Raw genomic sequence first — 15620 nt, forward strand, 5'->3', positions numbered from 1 at the left:
CATTATGGTTATCGTGTTTCCCAGTTATGCAATATGATTATACACAAAGCCGTATTTATTTTTTTCATTTTGTGAGAAAATTAAAGCTGAAGAAGTGGTTTGAAACAAAAGTTAAGGAGAGAGATGATAGTACTACAAATAGGCCTTCTAATCTAGCAATTGGAGATATTGGATTGTTACACACGTTATGTGAACCTGATGAGAGTATAGAAGCAGAACAGGATCCAATTATGAATTTGTTTCAAATGGGAATCGAGGTTGATGAGAGATGTCCAAGTAATTTCAAACCCAAATCGACTTTTTCACCACAAGTTAATTGTGACGCAATCAATGTTTTTGAAAAAGGTGTGATTGGATGTTTAAAAGCTTTAAGGCATAAGAGGAAATCCAAACATGATAATTTATCAATAGAGCACCGTAAAGCGATTGAGGCGTTGCAGAGAGATAACAGTATAATAATTAAAAAGTCTGACAAAGGGGGAAATGTTGTAATTCTATCTAAGGAAGATTACTTGAATGAAGGACTAAGGCAACTGCAGGATAAAGAGAGCTATTCAGTGGTTGATAAAAATGAAATGGTATCTGCTAAGAAAAAAGTGTTTGAAAGATTAGATGAATGGAAAGAACTTGGCTTAATTGAATGGGATGAGTACCAATTTTTGAAGGTTGAATTTCCATAAAACAGCAGCAATTTATTTTTTACCTAAATTACATAAGGACTCTACGAATCCACCTGGTAGGCCCATAGTATCGTCTAGGGGGAGCCTGTTGGAAAATGTCTTGAAGTATGTAGATTATTTGTTACGCCCCTTTGTGGAGGCTTTGCTGTCCTACATAAAAGATACAAGAGACTTTTTACGGATATTGAATGGAATAGGATGGGAAGATGATTACCTTCTTGTAAGTCTAGATGTGAATAGTTTATATGCTTGTATACCACATGAGAAGGGGATTGAAGCAGTGAGGCATTTTTTGAGGGCGAGGTCTTTGTCATATCTTTTACACTCAGAAATGATCTTAGACATGGTACATATGTGTCTGTCTTATAATTTCTTCACTTTCAATAACACTCTATACCGTCAGTGCCAGGGAACTGTGATGGGAACCTGTTTTGCCCCCAGCTACACTGGTTTGTACCTGGGCTGGTGGGAAGAACAGGTAGTCTGGAACATCGTAGGTTTTGAAGACCGAGCAGTCCTGTGGGTAAGATATATTGATGATATTTTTTGCATGTGGAAAGGTGATAAGGAATCAGCTTTTAAATTTGTTGAGGAACTGAATGACAATCAATTGAATCTGAAGTTCAGCTGTAATATTAATTCAGCTGAGTTGGAATTTCTGGATGTGAGAGTTAAAGTTGTCAACCGTAGAGTAGAATGTGAATTATACAGGAAAGATACTGCAGGTAATAGCCTACTACATGCTAAGAGCAGCCATCCGAATAATTTAATTTATAGTATTCCTTATGGGAACTATTACGAGCCAGAAGGAATTGTAGTTTGGATATCACATTTGAGAACGAGGTCAAAGTCAAGACGAAAAGATTTAGGGATAGATGTTACTCACAGGCTGTTATACAAAAAGCTCTGAAGAGGGTCAGACAGATCAAAAGAGATGACCTTCTGGTGGAGAGGATTGATGACAGTAGGAAAGAAAATATAGAAAATATAAAGATACGATTTATAACTTCATATCATGACAGTGTTAAACAAATTAAGAAAGCCTTTTTTAAATTCTGGCCAGCCCTAAAAACAGATGAAAATATAGGCAAACTTTTGGATGAGTACCCAGCCTTCACCTTCAGAAGGAGTCGGTCTCTGAAAGATATGTTAAATCACTGTTTAGTATCAAATAATAAAAAGGGAAGAGTCATTCAAGGTTTCTTCACCTGTGGTAAATGTAAGGCTTGTAGATATAGTTCCAATTGTAAAGAGGTACATTTTCCGGCGACAAAGAAGCCCTTTATAATAAGGAAACATGTTTCATGTTTATCGGACTACTGTATTTATGCTTTAAGATGCCCATGTAACAAATTTTATATTGGCAGCACAATACATATAGCAAAAAAACATATTTTGGAACATTTGAGAACAATTAGAAATGAGGATAAATCATACCCAGCGGCGAGACATTTTAAAGAGTATCATGACAAGAATGAGAGTAAACTACAATTTTTGGTTCTTGACAGGGTTGGATTGAAAACGAGAGGTGGCAATAGGACACTGGATTTAAGAAAATTGGAATCCCAGTTGATTATCAGATGTAACACAATGGAACCTATAGGGCTGAACAAGGATGATGAATTATCCGTGCATTTATATTGACTAGTTGTGAATCATTATGTTATATAAACAGTACAGACAATACAGGGATAATGCAGTACTGTGAAGTTGTGCATCCCGAATGCATTTGTTGGATGTATGTATGCCTATGAGTGGTAAAAGACATGAAGGATATAGTGCTGTGCAGTGTGTGCATGTTAAACATCTGTGCTGATGTATGTAGGCATGTGAGTGGTGCCATATATGAAGGATGCAGTGCTGTGGAGTGTGTGAATGTTAAATTTGTGTGCTGAGATTATGTGTGCCTGTGAGTGGTACAGGAAGGATACAGCGCTGTGCAGGGTGTGTGTGCTGTATACATGCACTGGGTGTATTTGTGCCTGTAAATGGTACATCCAATTGTGAACTCTAGTCCTGCCTATGGTCTGTGTTGTGGGACTATAAGAATTGGAGTCACTCCTGCTGTGACTGACTACTTCAAGAGGGCAGAGTTGGGGTACTTCAAAAGGAAACAGACCCCTAAAATAAACTTCAAAGACTAAGGGGGTCATTCCTACCCTGGCGGTCATAGACCGCCAGGGTAGGTGACGGAGGAAGCACCGCCAACAGGCTGGTGGTGCTTCTGGGGGCATTCTGACCGCAGCGGTAAAGCCGCGGTCAGAAAAGGGAAGCCGGCGGTTTCCCGCCGGCTTCCCGCTGCCCCAGGGAATCCTCCACGGCGGCGCTGCCATGGGGATTCCGACCCCCTTCCCGCCAGCCTGGTTCTGGCGGTTTTCACCGCCAGAACCTGGATGGCGGGAACGGGTGTCGTGGGGCCCCCTAACAGGGCCCCACATTGATTTTCAGTGTCTGCATGGCAGACACTGAAAATCGCGATGGGTGCAACTGCACCCGTCGCACACCAGCAACTCCGCCGGCTCCATTTGGAGCCGGCTTCCTCGTTGCTGGTGCTTGCCCGCTGGGCAGGCGGGCGGCCTTTTGGCAGTCGCCCGCCCGCCCAGCGGGAAAGTCTGAATCACCGCGGCGGTCATTTGACCGCGCTGCGGTGTTCTGGCGGGGGAACTTTGGCGGGCGGCCTCCTATTCCGAAGTTAGAATGACCCCCTAAGACTCTAAACCACATTTGGTGTCTGGAAATTGATTATAATAAGGAGAACGTGAGACCCCAAAAATTGGCATCTGCCAAATAGCCAGTTGGGCTGGATGATGACAAGTTTTGCAAGACTTCTGCCTGTGACCAGGACTGTGGGCCAAGGCCTGCCAGTCTTCCTGCTCTGTGTGGGTGCATCACCCAGGGAATTCAAGACCATCTGCCCTTGAGCCTGGAGCACCAGCGCCAGTCTGCTTGTCAAGACTAGTGTGCCTGTGAGGAACAAGGGAATAATGTTCATTGGGGAGCTCTGTTGAGAAGACCCCATACGTGAGGTGTGAGGAGACGGCTGCTGCATTGACTCTCGACCGGGAGCATGTGTAGTGAGGAGCCCATATGCCAGGAGTGGCCGCTGTGAAAAGCTTGCTGTGCTATGAGGACCATAGCCCTTCTACCATGGTGAGGCACAACCGGGGAGGGGGAGCGGCTGAGGACTTTGCCGTGCTAAACAGGCCAAACCCTGTGCACAGAGAGGATACAGTGATGCCTTATGCCAGAAGGGGCACCGGGAGCACCAAGAGAAATGAGACCACAGTGGGAGCACCTGCACACCTTCCCCAAGGTGAGGGATCCACTTCAGGATCATCACATCATCCCCAAAGTGGGACACTTACCCTGCAACAAGAGCTGCAAAGCACCTTCGGTTGCTTTGGTGGCATGACAGCACATGAGAAACTCTGCGCCAGCCGAGTGCAGCCCACCTGGGCCGAGTGCAGCAAATTTACGTGATTCAGCTGCTGTTGCTGTAAGCGCCTAAGGATGGGCTGTGCTTGTTGCATCGACTGAGTGTTTTGGCTCAGCTCTACAAGGTTTGCTTTCACACCCACAGGTGACACAAGTGAACTTAGTTCAATGCACCAATATTTGAATGTGAAAGAAAGGTTTTTGTAGCCCCTACTCAATGCATATTTGAAGTGGCGTCAATGCTTTTGGGTTACTAGCAGTCTCTAAACAGGGATCCAGGGACACCATAGTTTACTGGAAAGTGATTATTTCAAAAGGCTCACCATGTTGCTTAGCACATCTAAAACAACCAAATAGAATATAATTAAAACAACACAAATGCATGTTGCGAACAGTGAGAATTAAATGAAAATTTCTACCATGGTTAGAATATCATCTAAAAAACCTTACACCCTAAAATCTACTTCTATGCACTACACTAGGAGAGCACGCAGTACACTCCTAGTGAGAACTTGCATCTAAAGTTCCTAGGGAGAATAAGTGCACTGCACACCTGTTTACAGCAAAGCGCTGTAGTTGTCAAAAGTCTGAGAGGCTGTATTCCCTGTGAAAGGTAAACACACATTGCATCAGCTCCTCTTGGACTTGGGCTCGATATCAGATTTCAGTAGAAAGTGCAATACAGCGGCATTTATGGAAGTCAAAATTGGCTCTGGCAATATCTTCGCAATAATCTGGAGTGAAGGACCTCTCCTAACAAGTGGCCAAGCATCAGGCCTTTTTCAATGTACATTATCTAGGATAGGGATTTCATACATCACCTTTGGAATGTGTGGTATAACTATTGTGCATCAAGATGCTAGTCTGCGACACATTCTTGTACACCAATAACATACAAATATGATAATTCAGACTACACTACTTTGGCGATCGTTCTATTTTTACCTTGAAAAAGATATAACAAGGCACTTGTTCCAAACTGATATTTCATCAGGTGTCTTTTCAGTGCCATTGTCTGAGTGAACTCACAGTTTCAAGGGTTCTTGGAAAGATAAGGACAGGCTACCCCTACGTCAAACCAAACATGTTGGTGATTCTGCAAAAATACAGAAAAATGAAGTCTCAGTCTACACAAATAGAGTCGGACCTTATGATCCTTACGTCACACTCAGGAACTTGGGACGCTCCAGCATGTAAATGCGGCAAAGCCTGATTTTGGGCCAGTCGGCCTCCGGGGAACTTGCTTGCCAGTTAGCGCTGCAGTGCTAGAATGCTGTTGACTTTTAAATAGAGTCAGAGTGGTCTCTTGAGACTAGGACTCCTAGTGAAGCTTACCCTGGATATTGCCTATAGTAAATGGGGAGTAAACACTATCACTAGGAGCAAGGAGACAGTGGGACTTGGGGGACACCTAAACAAACATTAGAGCTCCGACCTCAGGGGGACTGCGTAGTTGTTTGTGAATGTAATATTGTTTCTTTGTGTTGTTAGCGGTAGAAATAAAATACTTCTCTTTTTTCATAAAAATTTGTATTTGGTTCGATAATAATTTATTGCCGCTGCTTCATGTATTTTGGGTTGTAAGCCTGTGTTCCCCCTTTATACACTTCCCCATGAGGGCGCCTCAAACTATTCGAACCACACTATTCTTAAGAGTCAAGTGCCAAAGGGGTACTTGGCCTAGTTGCTCAGGGTCCATAGGAAGTCAATCCCTGTTGTACCAGGAGAAAAGGCCCAACCCCCACGGAAGGGCCGAGTAACTCCAGCTCTGACAATGTAATGCTGTAATACTGTGGTGGTTCATAAACACGGAATAAATCATAACATGAATAGGCATTAATTTATAATTACATGATAGTCACAATATAAATTACTATAGTTAAAGAGTAGGAATATCACTCTTTTTTGTCTATTGTTAAGTCAAACTAATAAACTATGGTTACATATTAAGAAATACTGTCCTAGCTTACTGTTGGTTAACAGGAGTGAACAGTGGATGGTTGTCATGTTAAGGTAAAATGAATGGTTATGTCTGTATGTGTATAATTTCTATAGCCTTGAAAAAGCGGTATGATAAACTGCGGAGCACATGTAGGTTATCAGCTGTTGCTGTGAAGATGGTAAATTGATAGTGCTTTGTTTTTAAAAAGCATATATCAAGACTGAAGAAAATATATTTTGTTAAATTGAACGTTTTGAATTGGTGCCTCCAAACTGTTCTGCCTAACATATTTCTTTTAAGTATGATTTGAGGACAGACTGTGTGAAGGAGATTCCTTCAAAAGTGTGGTTATTATGTATTTTTTTTAATAAGGCGGCACTTTATTCGATTGTGCTTTAATAGCCTGATTTTTTGCTATATATTATTTTAATTAGGTATTCACCTCAGAGATTTTGGCTCCTGGTGATTGCAGGTTACTGAGTGCATGCTTTTGGTTGATGTGACATGTGCCCCATGACAATTATCCTGGAGTTACTCATGAGGTTTACTTGCGGGGCATCATATGGAGGAACCTCAGCCGTTTTAGGTTGGGCTTTGAACATACTGGAGAAAGGAAATTAATTAATAGAAGCTATGGGGCATCTTTACAATTTTAAGTTCAGTCGTAATCAATAACTCATATGGTATAATTTGGGCAGAAATGTGGGAGTGGCTGGTAGATTTGATGCTAAACCACTATCTCTAGTGCGTGTCCACCCTCTGCATCCATACCATATGGTTTTCTTGAAATGGTTGGTGCCCTCCCTGTTTCTTTCCGCTTGGGGGCCCTGGCTTCTCGGAGGATGATCTCAAAGATGTGCTTGGATGGGCATGGGACTGCTCAGGTGGGTACGGGGGTTTCTTGGTGGGGACGGTCTGTCCTTGCTGGTTTCCTGGATGCTTTCCGTGTCACAGATGCCTGGTACAACTTGCACCCATGAGTGAAAATCTATACGTATTACTCAGGTGCTCATAAATTTGTTTCTTCTCTTGACTACTTCCTGGTGCCTAATTCTGAATCATTGAGAGTGGTTGAGATTAGGATTTTGGTCTGTTATTTATCAGATGACTTCCCTATGGACATTAAGCTATATTGGGGCTTTGGAGGTGCTAACGCGTCCCTCTATGATAATTTATTACACATCAGGACTCGTTTTAGGCCAATGAATCTTTTGACCCAGTTGAGAGACACCTTAGGACGAGATAACTAATCAATATGTCGATCAATACATCAATAATATCATCAATATTTATTACCACAATGCATTTCACTTTAGTCAAAGACATTAATCAACTCGAGACACCATCATGACCTTGCAGTTTTTCCCTATTGGTTTACAATTCTAATAGCAAATGTGTCAATCTCAAAAGCAAAGCACTCAGTAACATTGTCATGATTTGGCAACTTGAATAAGACTTAATCAAAGCAAGGAACGCAATTATTAGAACATAACACAGCGTCAACATAGATCACCTTTAGCAGAGTGTCATAAACGCGTAAGTTCAACAAAGCATAGATTCAGTCATTTTGTCTATTTGCGTCAGTTTAGTGAACCCCTGTCCTAACCACTAATTAGCATGGGCATGTTGGGCTTCATGCAAAACAATTTAGAACACCAATTTGGAAAACATCTAGCTATGGTCTCTTTCAAAAGTAAGCAGTTGGTACCTAGAAAGGAAAAGCAAACAGACAATTACAATTCCATTGTCATAGTTACCCTCCAAGGTTTGGGTCAGCACTCAGGTTCGGTCTTCATCTTCAGGACATCAGTTGATTCGCCATCAGTCAGGAATTCAGCTCTGGGGCAAAAGGGCACTTCCCTCATAAGGAGGTAAAGTGTAAAATGGACAATATAAGGACCAGGATGGCTCTAGATAAGTCAGCCAGTCACTAATAAAAGTGACAAAGTTTTTGGATCATAAAATATAGCATCAGCATCTCCCCTCTCTTAGTCTCCTACTCCCTAATTCTCCCCTCAATTCTCCTTTACTTCCTGGTGACAAGGGTTTTTATCCCTTTTTCATTGTACATTCCCCTAGAATTTGGTTGGATGGATGTTGCACCCCACTATCTTTAGCCAATTGAAAAATGGGTTATGTCATTAAATCTTTCACCCCACATCAGTTATCAGACTTTTTATTGGTCCATATGATTGACGTCTTCAGAGGTAGAATGTCCGGTATGATTTCATCCTTCTGTAATTCTTTGCACATCTTCGGTCAGTAGCTCCATTGTCTGTACCGGTTTGGGCGACCTTGTACATTATACTAATCTACACTGTTGCCTTTTGCTAATACATTTCTACAAGCAATATGAATTTCATGAGAACGGATCAACTATAGTTACATTCAGCTTCTAGTTTGAAGAAACAAGAGTTCATGTCCTTTAGTGAGTCAGCACACTGCACGTTTTAGAAAACCACCTTCAATATGAGAGTCAGGCAGCTAGGCTTCGGCTTATGCTAACTTAAGGCCTGCAACATTTATTAGCAAAACTTTAATAACATATTCATTAATAATTAGTATTAAAAAAAACATGTTTAACACAAGAATTCATAAACATTAGTCATTTTCATTAGTCCTCGTATACATTGGCGGCCGCTCCCCGTGGGCACATTTCAGCGCACATTCAAGCAAAGCATACTAATTCAGTCTCTATGTGGCATTATTATGCATTAGTTCATAAACATTTCATGTTAATATAGATTATATAAGCTACGCTCTCTCAGTCCCTCCTCTGATGACGTTCGTCATCACACAAACCTTTCCCTTTCAACCTTTCACTTTCAATTTTTCACCTTACGCATAATGCACATTTCAACATCTTGCCCTTTGTGTGAACTTTCCCAGATTTCATTAAACATTTTCTCCCTTTCATTTTCTTCGTTCCTTCTGTTTCGTTTTGTACAATTTCTTCTAATTCTTTCATTAATTTTGCATGCTCCCCATAAACCTAATAAACAAATCAAAACAATTAACAGTCCCCCTAATATTTGTGTGAGAACCCCATTCCAAATGTTACCAAACCAGCTTCCTACCCTGGCAATTCCTTTTCCAACTTTCTCCCAAACTCCAGGTTCCTTCAAATCCTTCAAACCTTTACTATCTCTTGTTAGGTTAGTAAGCATACCTCTAATCTTTTTACTGTTATCAGGGATGAATGAGCAACAATGGCGCTCGTTAAGCATCTTACAGACTCCGCCACTCTTTGCTAAAAGAATGTCTAAAGCCAGCCGATTTTGAAGAGTCATAGCTCTTTCCGCAGCAAGTTCAGTATCCATCAGGAGTATAGCCCCTGTGAAGTTTGTCAGAATGTTATCCACAATAGTAGACAACTTTCGAATCTTTATAGAGTTTAAGATAACCCCTACTGAAGGAATTATGGCTCCAAATATGTCACCAACGACAGCAGCCGCTGTCTCTCGTTTTGGTCTAGTATGTCGTAATTCAGACATTTTAGGTATTTGTTTTAAGTCATCAATCTGGTAAATCTTTGGGAAAACTATCCCCAAATAACATGTCCCATACCATCCCTTAGGGAGACGGTAATAAGCATTGAGTCCACATATATAATAGATCCCAGGGATCGCTGGATCCTGTCCATTTAACATGAATGTCCACTTACTCTGAAACAAAAACACATGCCTGCATTCACTCGTTCCCACAAATAAAGTGTCATGCTCAGATTTTGGCCTATATATACAAAGCCTACTTACATGGAATGCATCTATAGCTAATTTGCCTTGCGTTTTTATTGCGGTGTAACCATAATCATTTGCATATGTACGTTTTTCTAATCCCTTTTCTAATCTTTCTTTCAGTGCTTTGCGTCTATCATCAGTGTGATCTAAAAATCTTTTCTCTACAGGTATTAATAAGCAGGTCAAATTGTTGCGGTGCGCATAGGCTGTCCCAATTGTTAGTGTCGGCTCAAAGAAGCCTCTAACTAATTTTATACTATTCTCCTTAGCTAACTTGTTCAGAAACTCAATCACAGGCACAAAGGAAAACACTACATCTAAATTAGAGTAAAAATATTGCACATTTTCCTGGTCATAGAATCTTGTTAGTAGCAGACTACAGCTTATCCCGTAGGTTAGAGGCAAACTATGATAGGTGACCCCCTCTTGTACTGATGAAGGAATCTTTGTACACACATAACAGTTTCTCGCATCCATTGTCAACATACTCATTCAGCAAGCGATAGAAAACATTAGTAGAAAGTTCCCCCTTCAAATTAGTTCCTGCATGTAAGTATTTTGTATCTTGTTCAAACTTTTCCCACGGTGTTAGTGTAGCAGTCTCAGGTTTTGAAGCATTGTTAGTCACTTTCTTATCCAACCATGCCATTCCCACAATCACACCTACGATTATTATTGCACACACAATACCTAAGATAACACTTAACCAACCACACACTTTATCCTTTTTGCTACTACCTCTAGTGGAAGCCATGATCTGTAAAGAATCAGATAGCAGAAAACTCAAAACAAACAATCAACTTGAGGACGATTTAAAAGCTCTTTTTTTTTTTTTTCTTGATGCAAAGTCTCTCTTTCTCTCTGCGTGTATTTACAGCGTTTCACTCACCCCAGGACCCTTTTGTCAAATCAGGTTAGCAGCTTTGTCATAATCGGTTTTCCGAGTCAACTCAGGTTTTAAATGTCACATCGGTTAATTTTATCAGCCTCTTTTCTCAGCTTTCAGATTTCAATTTCAACTTTAACACAGTCTCTTTCTCTGTTTGAATTCAGGTACCGTAGTATTGGCCTGGTACTTCTCGATCAAAACAAAAGGCTAAGAATTTTTGTTGCCATTCAGATGTTGTTGCATATGCCCATTCAGGACCTGGGACCTTCTATTTGCAACTCTCTTTCTTTTCAACCTGCGTTTGCTTTGCAACTCTCCTTCACTAAGATCCTCCCTTCTGGTTGTATCAACTTCTTCCTCTATTGTCTCACTAGAGACGACTTTCTCTCTTGCAGATTGTTTCTTTGGCCAGTTATCACCTTTATGCGTTTTCTTCCTGATTGGCCTTTCAGGACGCTGAACAGCACCTTCCTCTTGTGCTATGGTGTTTTCTTCTGATGGACCTGCAAGTGGCTCAGGAGGAATTGGTGTGCTTTGACCTCCCTCTGCTCTTTCCCCCTCGTCTTCTGGGTCTGTAACAGGTTCAAGTTCTAACCCGTATCCGTCTACGTCTGGGAGAACCTCTCCTTGTTGTGGTTCTCCTGCTGCCTCTACTGAGATAGGCTCACCGTCACCTCTCTCGAACTCGTTTACTGATTGAGGGACTAGGCCGTCCTCAGTGGGCTCTCCTGAGGTCTCAGTTTCCCTTTGAATATTCTCCGGCCCTGAGACCTCCTCTTCTGGAGTTGTAGTTTCGGACACTTCAAGCTCCTCATCAGTCAGACACGTCACCTTCTTTGTGTGACTGGCATGTATCCAGTTTGGAACTCCTGCACATTTCACAGCAGTGGTTGTCGTCAGTATCACTTGACATGGCCCCTTCCAGCGCGGCTCCAAACACGACTTCCTCACGTGTTTCTTGACAACCACCCAGTCACCGGCTTTCAGGTTGTGACCTGGATCACTGATTGGTGGCAACGTGTTAGCCTCCACCTGGTGGGAAAAAGAGCGGACCACCTCAGCCAGACCCTTGCAGTAGTCCAACACCATATCATCCGTGATATTCACAAGAGCATTTGCAGGTACTGCGGGCAACCTCATAGCTCTGCCCATGAGTATCTCATGGGGAGATAGTCCTGTCTTCTTATCAGGTGTGTTTCTCATTGACATCAGCACTAAGGGCAATGCATCTGGCCACTTCATATTGGTAGCTGCACACATTTTCGCCATTCTTGACTTCAAGGTACCATTCATCTGTTCCACTAGTCCTGATGCCTCGGGCGGTAGCTACAATGCAGCTTCTGTTCAATGTCTAATGCAGCACCTCATTGTCGAAGTGTCTGCCCCTATCTGAGACCTGAAATCCGAACCGTGGTATTAACTCTCTAAGCAACAGCTTTGCTACTGTGAGACTGTCATTTCTACGTATAGGGTAAGCTTCAATCCAATGGCTGAAAACACACACAATCACCAACACGTACTTCAAGCCTCCACATGCAGGCATTTCAATGAAATCCATCTGCATTTTGCTAAACGGACCTCCAGCTCTCCCTATGTGGCTGAAAGTCACCACAGTCCCTTTTCCTGCATTCATCTGTTGACAGATGATGCACCTGTGACAGGTAACCTCTGCGACTTGTCTGAATTTCGGATTGAACCAGTCAATTTTGAATAACATGATCTTTTCGTCTCTCCCAAGGTGTGCCTGTCCACGGTAAAGTCTTGCAAACTGTGACAAAAGACTGTTTGGCAAAACTAACTTCCCCTCCTCTGAGACCTACAAGTCGTCAGCTCTTTGTACACATTGCATTTTCTGCCAGGAGCGTTTTTCCTCCCTGCTAGCACGACCCTGCAGTGATTTTAGCTCATCTAGGGCCAGATGTAAAAAGGGTTTTGCGACTCGCAAACGGCAAAAAACGCTGTTTGCGAGGGGCAAAAGCCTCTGCGGTATGCAGAAATGCATTTTGCGAGTCGGATCCGACTCGCAAAATGCATTTCCGACTTGCAAATAGGAAGGGGTGTTCCCTTCCTACAGTATTTGCGACTCGCAATGCTATGCAATTTCATTTGCGACCGCGAAAGCGGTCGCAAATGAAATCGCAGTTACCATCCACTTGAAGTGGATGGTAACCCAGTCGCAAACGGGCTTTGTGAATGGAAACAAAAATAATTTTTTAGAGCAGGCAGTGGTCCTATGGGCCACTGCCTGCTCTGAAAGACACCGAAACAAAAGGTATCGGGTTTTTTTCTAAGTGCAGCCCGTTTTCCTTTAAGGAAAACGGGCTGCAGATAGAAAAAAAAAACGGCTTTATTAATAAGCAGTCACGGACATGGTGGTCTGCTGTCTCCAGCAGGCCACCATCCCCGTGAGTGCCCATACTCGCAATGGGGTCGCAAACTGCGACCCACCTCATTCATTTTAATGAGGTGGGTCTTTGTGACCCCATTGCGAGTTGCAGAAGGTGTCTGAGACACCTTTCTGCATAGCAAATTACGACTTGCAATTTGCGAGTCGCACGGACTCGCAAATTGCAAGTCGCAATTTGCTTTTTTGCTACATCTGGCCCCTAATGTATCAACCACTCTTAATGCAAAGTTCAGACATGTTTCATTTTCAGTTTGCAGTAACAATTCCCACTGATCCTTGAATGATATACAGTTAAATGCGCAAAACCTTGTGACTTGATCTGCATAACCGTTTCCCATTGACACAAAGTCTTGTGACTTAACATGAGCATTGCATTTCACCACGGCAATTTCAAGAGGTAACTGAATTGCATGCAACAAGTCCTTAATCTTTGCGCCATTTTTCACTGGAACCAGAAGAGGTCATGAAACACCTCTGTGACCATAGCTGGCCAAAATCATGTACAATTCCGAATCCGTACCTGCTGTCGGTATAGATAGTGACCTTCAGATTTTCAGCTGCGTGGCATGCCTTAGTCAGGGCAATTAATTCAGCCACTTGTGCACAATACACTCTCTCGAGCCAGGAAGCTTCTATAATACCAGTGATTGTACACACTGCATAACCATCTCTTAGTATTCCGACTGAGTCTCTCAAGCATGATCCATCAACGAACATTATTTAATCATTTTCTCCTAACTGTGTATCTTTAATGTTAGGAAGGGGCTTGGTACATAGTTCTGTTACCTCAAGACAGTCGTGCTCCACTTCCTCGACATTATTAATCTCAGTATTTTGAACAGGAAGTAGAGTTGCCGGGTTAAATATAGTACACCTCTTCAAGGAAACATTAGGTGACCCCAGAATGATTGTCTCATATCGGGTAAGTCGGGCATTTGTCATATGCTGAGTCTTGGTTTGAGTTAACAGAATTTCAACAGAATGTGGAACCATTACTGTAAAGGGATGTCCCATCACTATGCCTTCACACTGTGTGAGGCTCTGACCAACTGCTGCAACTGCGCGCAAACAACCCGGTAAGGCTGCTGCGACTGGGTCCAAAGTAGCTGAAAAATATGCTACAGGGCGGTTTGCACCTCCATGGACCTGTGTTAAGACAGACAAAGAACAAGAATCACGTTCATGACAAAACAGTAGAAAAGGCTTTGTGTAATCAGGCCTACCCAAAGCTGGTGCCCTACACTTGCACTCTCTCAATTCCATAAATGACTCAAGCTCTTCCTTGGACAAAATTATGGTATACAGAACAGGATGGCGGTGAGGGGGTCGTGGGGCCACTGGGGGCCCCTGCAGTGCCCATGCCAATGGCATGGGCACTGCAGGGGCCCCCGTAAGAGGGCCCCACTTTGAATTTCAGTGTCTGCTCAGCAGACACTGAAATTCGTGACGGGTGCCACTGCACCCGTCGCACACCTTCCACTCCGCCGGCTCCATTCGGAGCCGGCTTCATCGTGGAAGGGTGTTTCCCGCTGGGCTGGCGGGCGGCCTTTTGGCGGTCGCCCGCCAGCCCAGTGGGAAACCCAGAATGACCGCCGCGGTCTTTTGACCGCGGTACGGTCTTCTGGCGGTCTCCGGCAAGGATGACCCCCTTTATGTCCTTTCTTTCCCAAATGGTTCAATAAGGCAATCGTGTCATACCTACAGTCGTCTTTTGTTCTGGACGCGACCAGCAAGTCATCAATATACTGTACCAGAGTTGAACTGAAAGGCAGTTCTAACGACTCCAAGTCCTTCTTCAATATCTGATTGAAGATGGAAGGTGACTCAGAAAACCCTTGAGGAATTCTGCACCAACTGTACACCTTGTCCAGGAATTTGAAACTGAAGAGAAATTGGCTGTCCTCATGAAGGAGCACCGAAAAGAATGCTTGCGACAGGACCACAACTGTGAACCACTTTGCATCAAACGGAACCTGAAACATGATTACTGCCGGATTTGGTACTATAGGCCAACATTTTACCACAATCTTGTTTATTTTTCTCAAGTCCTGAACAATTCAAACCTTCCCACAAGGCTTTTTCAGACCCATTATTGGTGAATTACATGGGCTGCTCAATACCTCCTTCAAAACTCCTTGCTTTACAAAGTCTGCAATTATCTGTGACACCTGAATAAGGACATCTTGTGCCATGTGGTACTGCGGCATCTGGGGAAACACCGCATTTGGCTTTACTTGTACTTTAACCAGTTCTAATCCTTTTATCAGTCCTACTTCTTTTCCTGTCAGGTCCCACACCTTCCCTGTCACTGTTCCCTGTAACTCAGCTGGCAAGTCAGTCACTGTAAGCATCGGGAATAAGGTTGTCAGAGGATAATCTTCATTTACCGTCTCTGTTTCTGATTCTGAAAATTGCCCATCATCCCCCTCTTCATCACTGTTTGTCTGCACTTCAATCCCTTCATTAGAACAGGTAATTGAACATTTCGTCTTGCACAATAAGTCTCTTCCCAGAGGGGATACGGGAC

The sequence above is a fragment of the Pleurodeles waltl genome, chromosome 3_2 (assembly GCF_031143425.1).
Source record: "Pleurodeles waltl isolate 20211129_DDA chromosome 3_2, aPleWal1.hap1.20221129, whole genome shotgun sequence".
NCBI lineage: Eukaryota > Metazoa > Chordata > Amphibia > Caudata > Salamandridae > Pleurodeles > Pleurodeles waltl.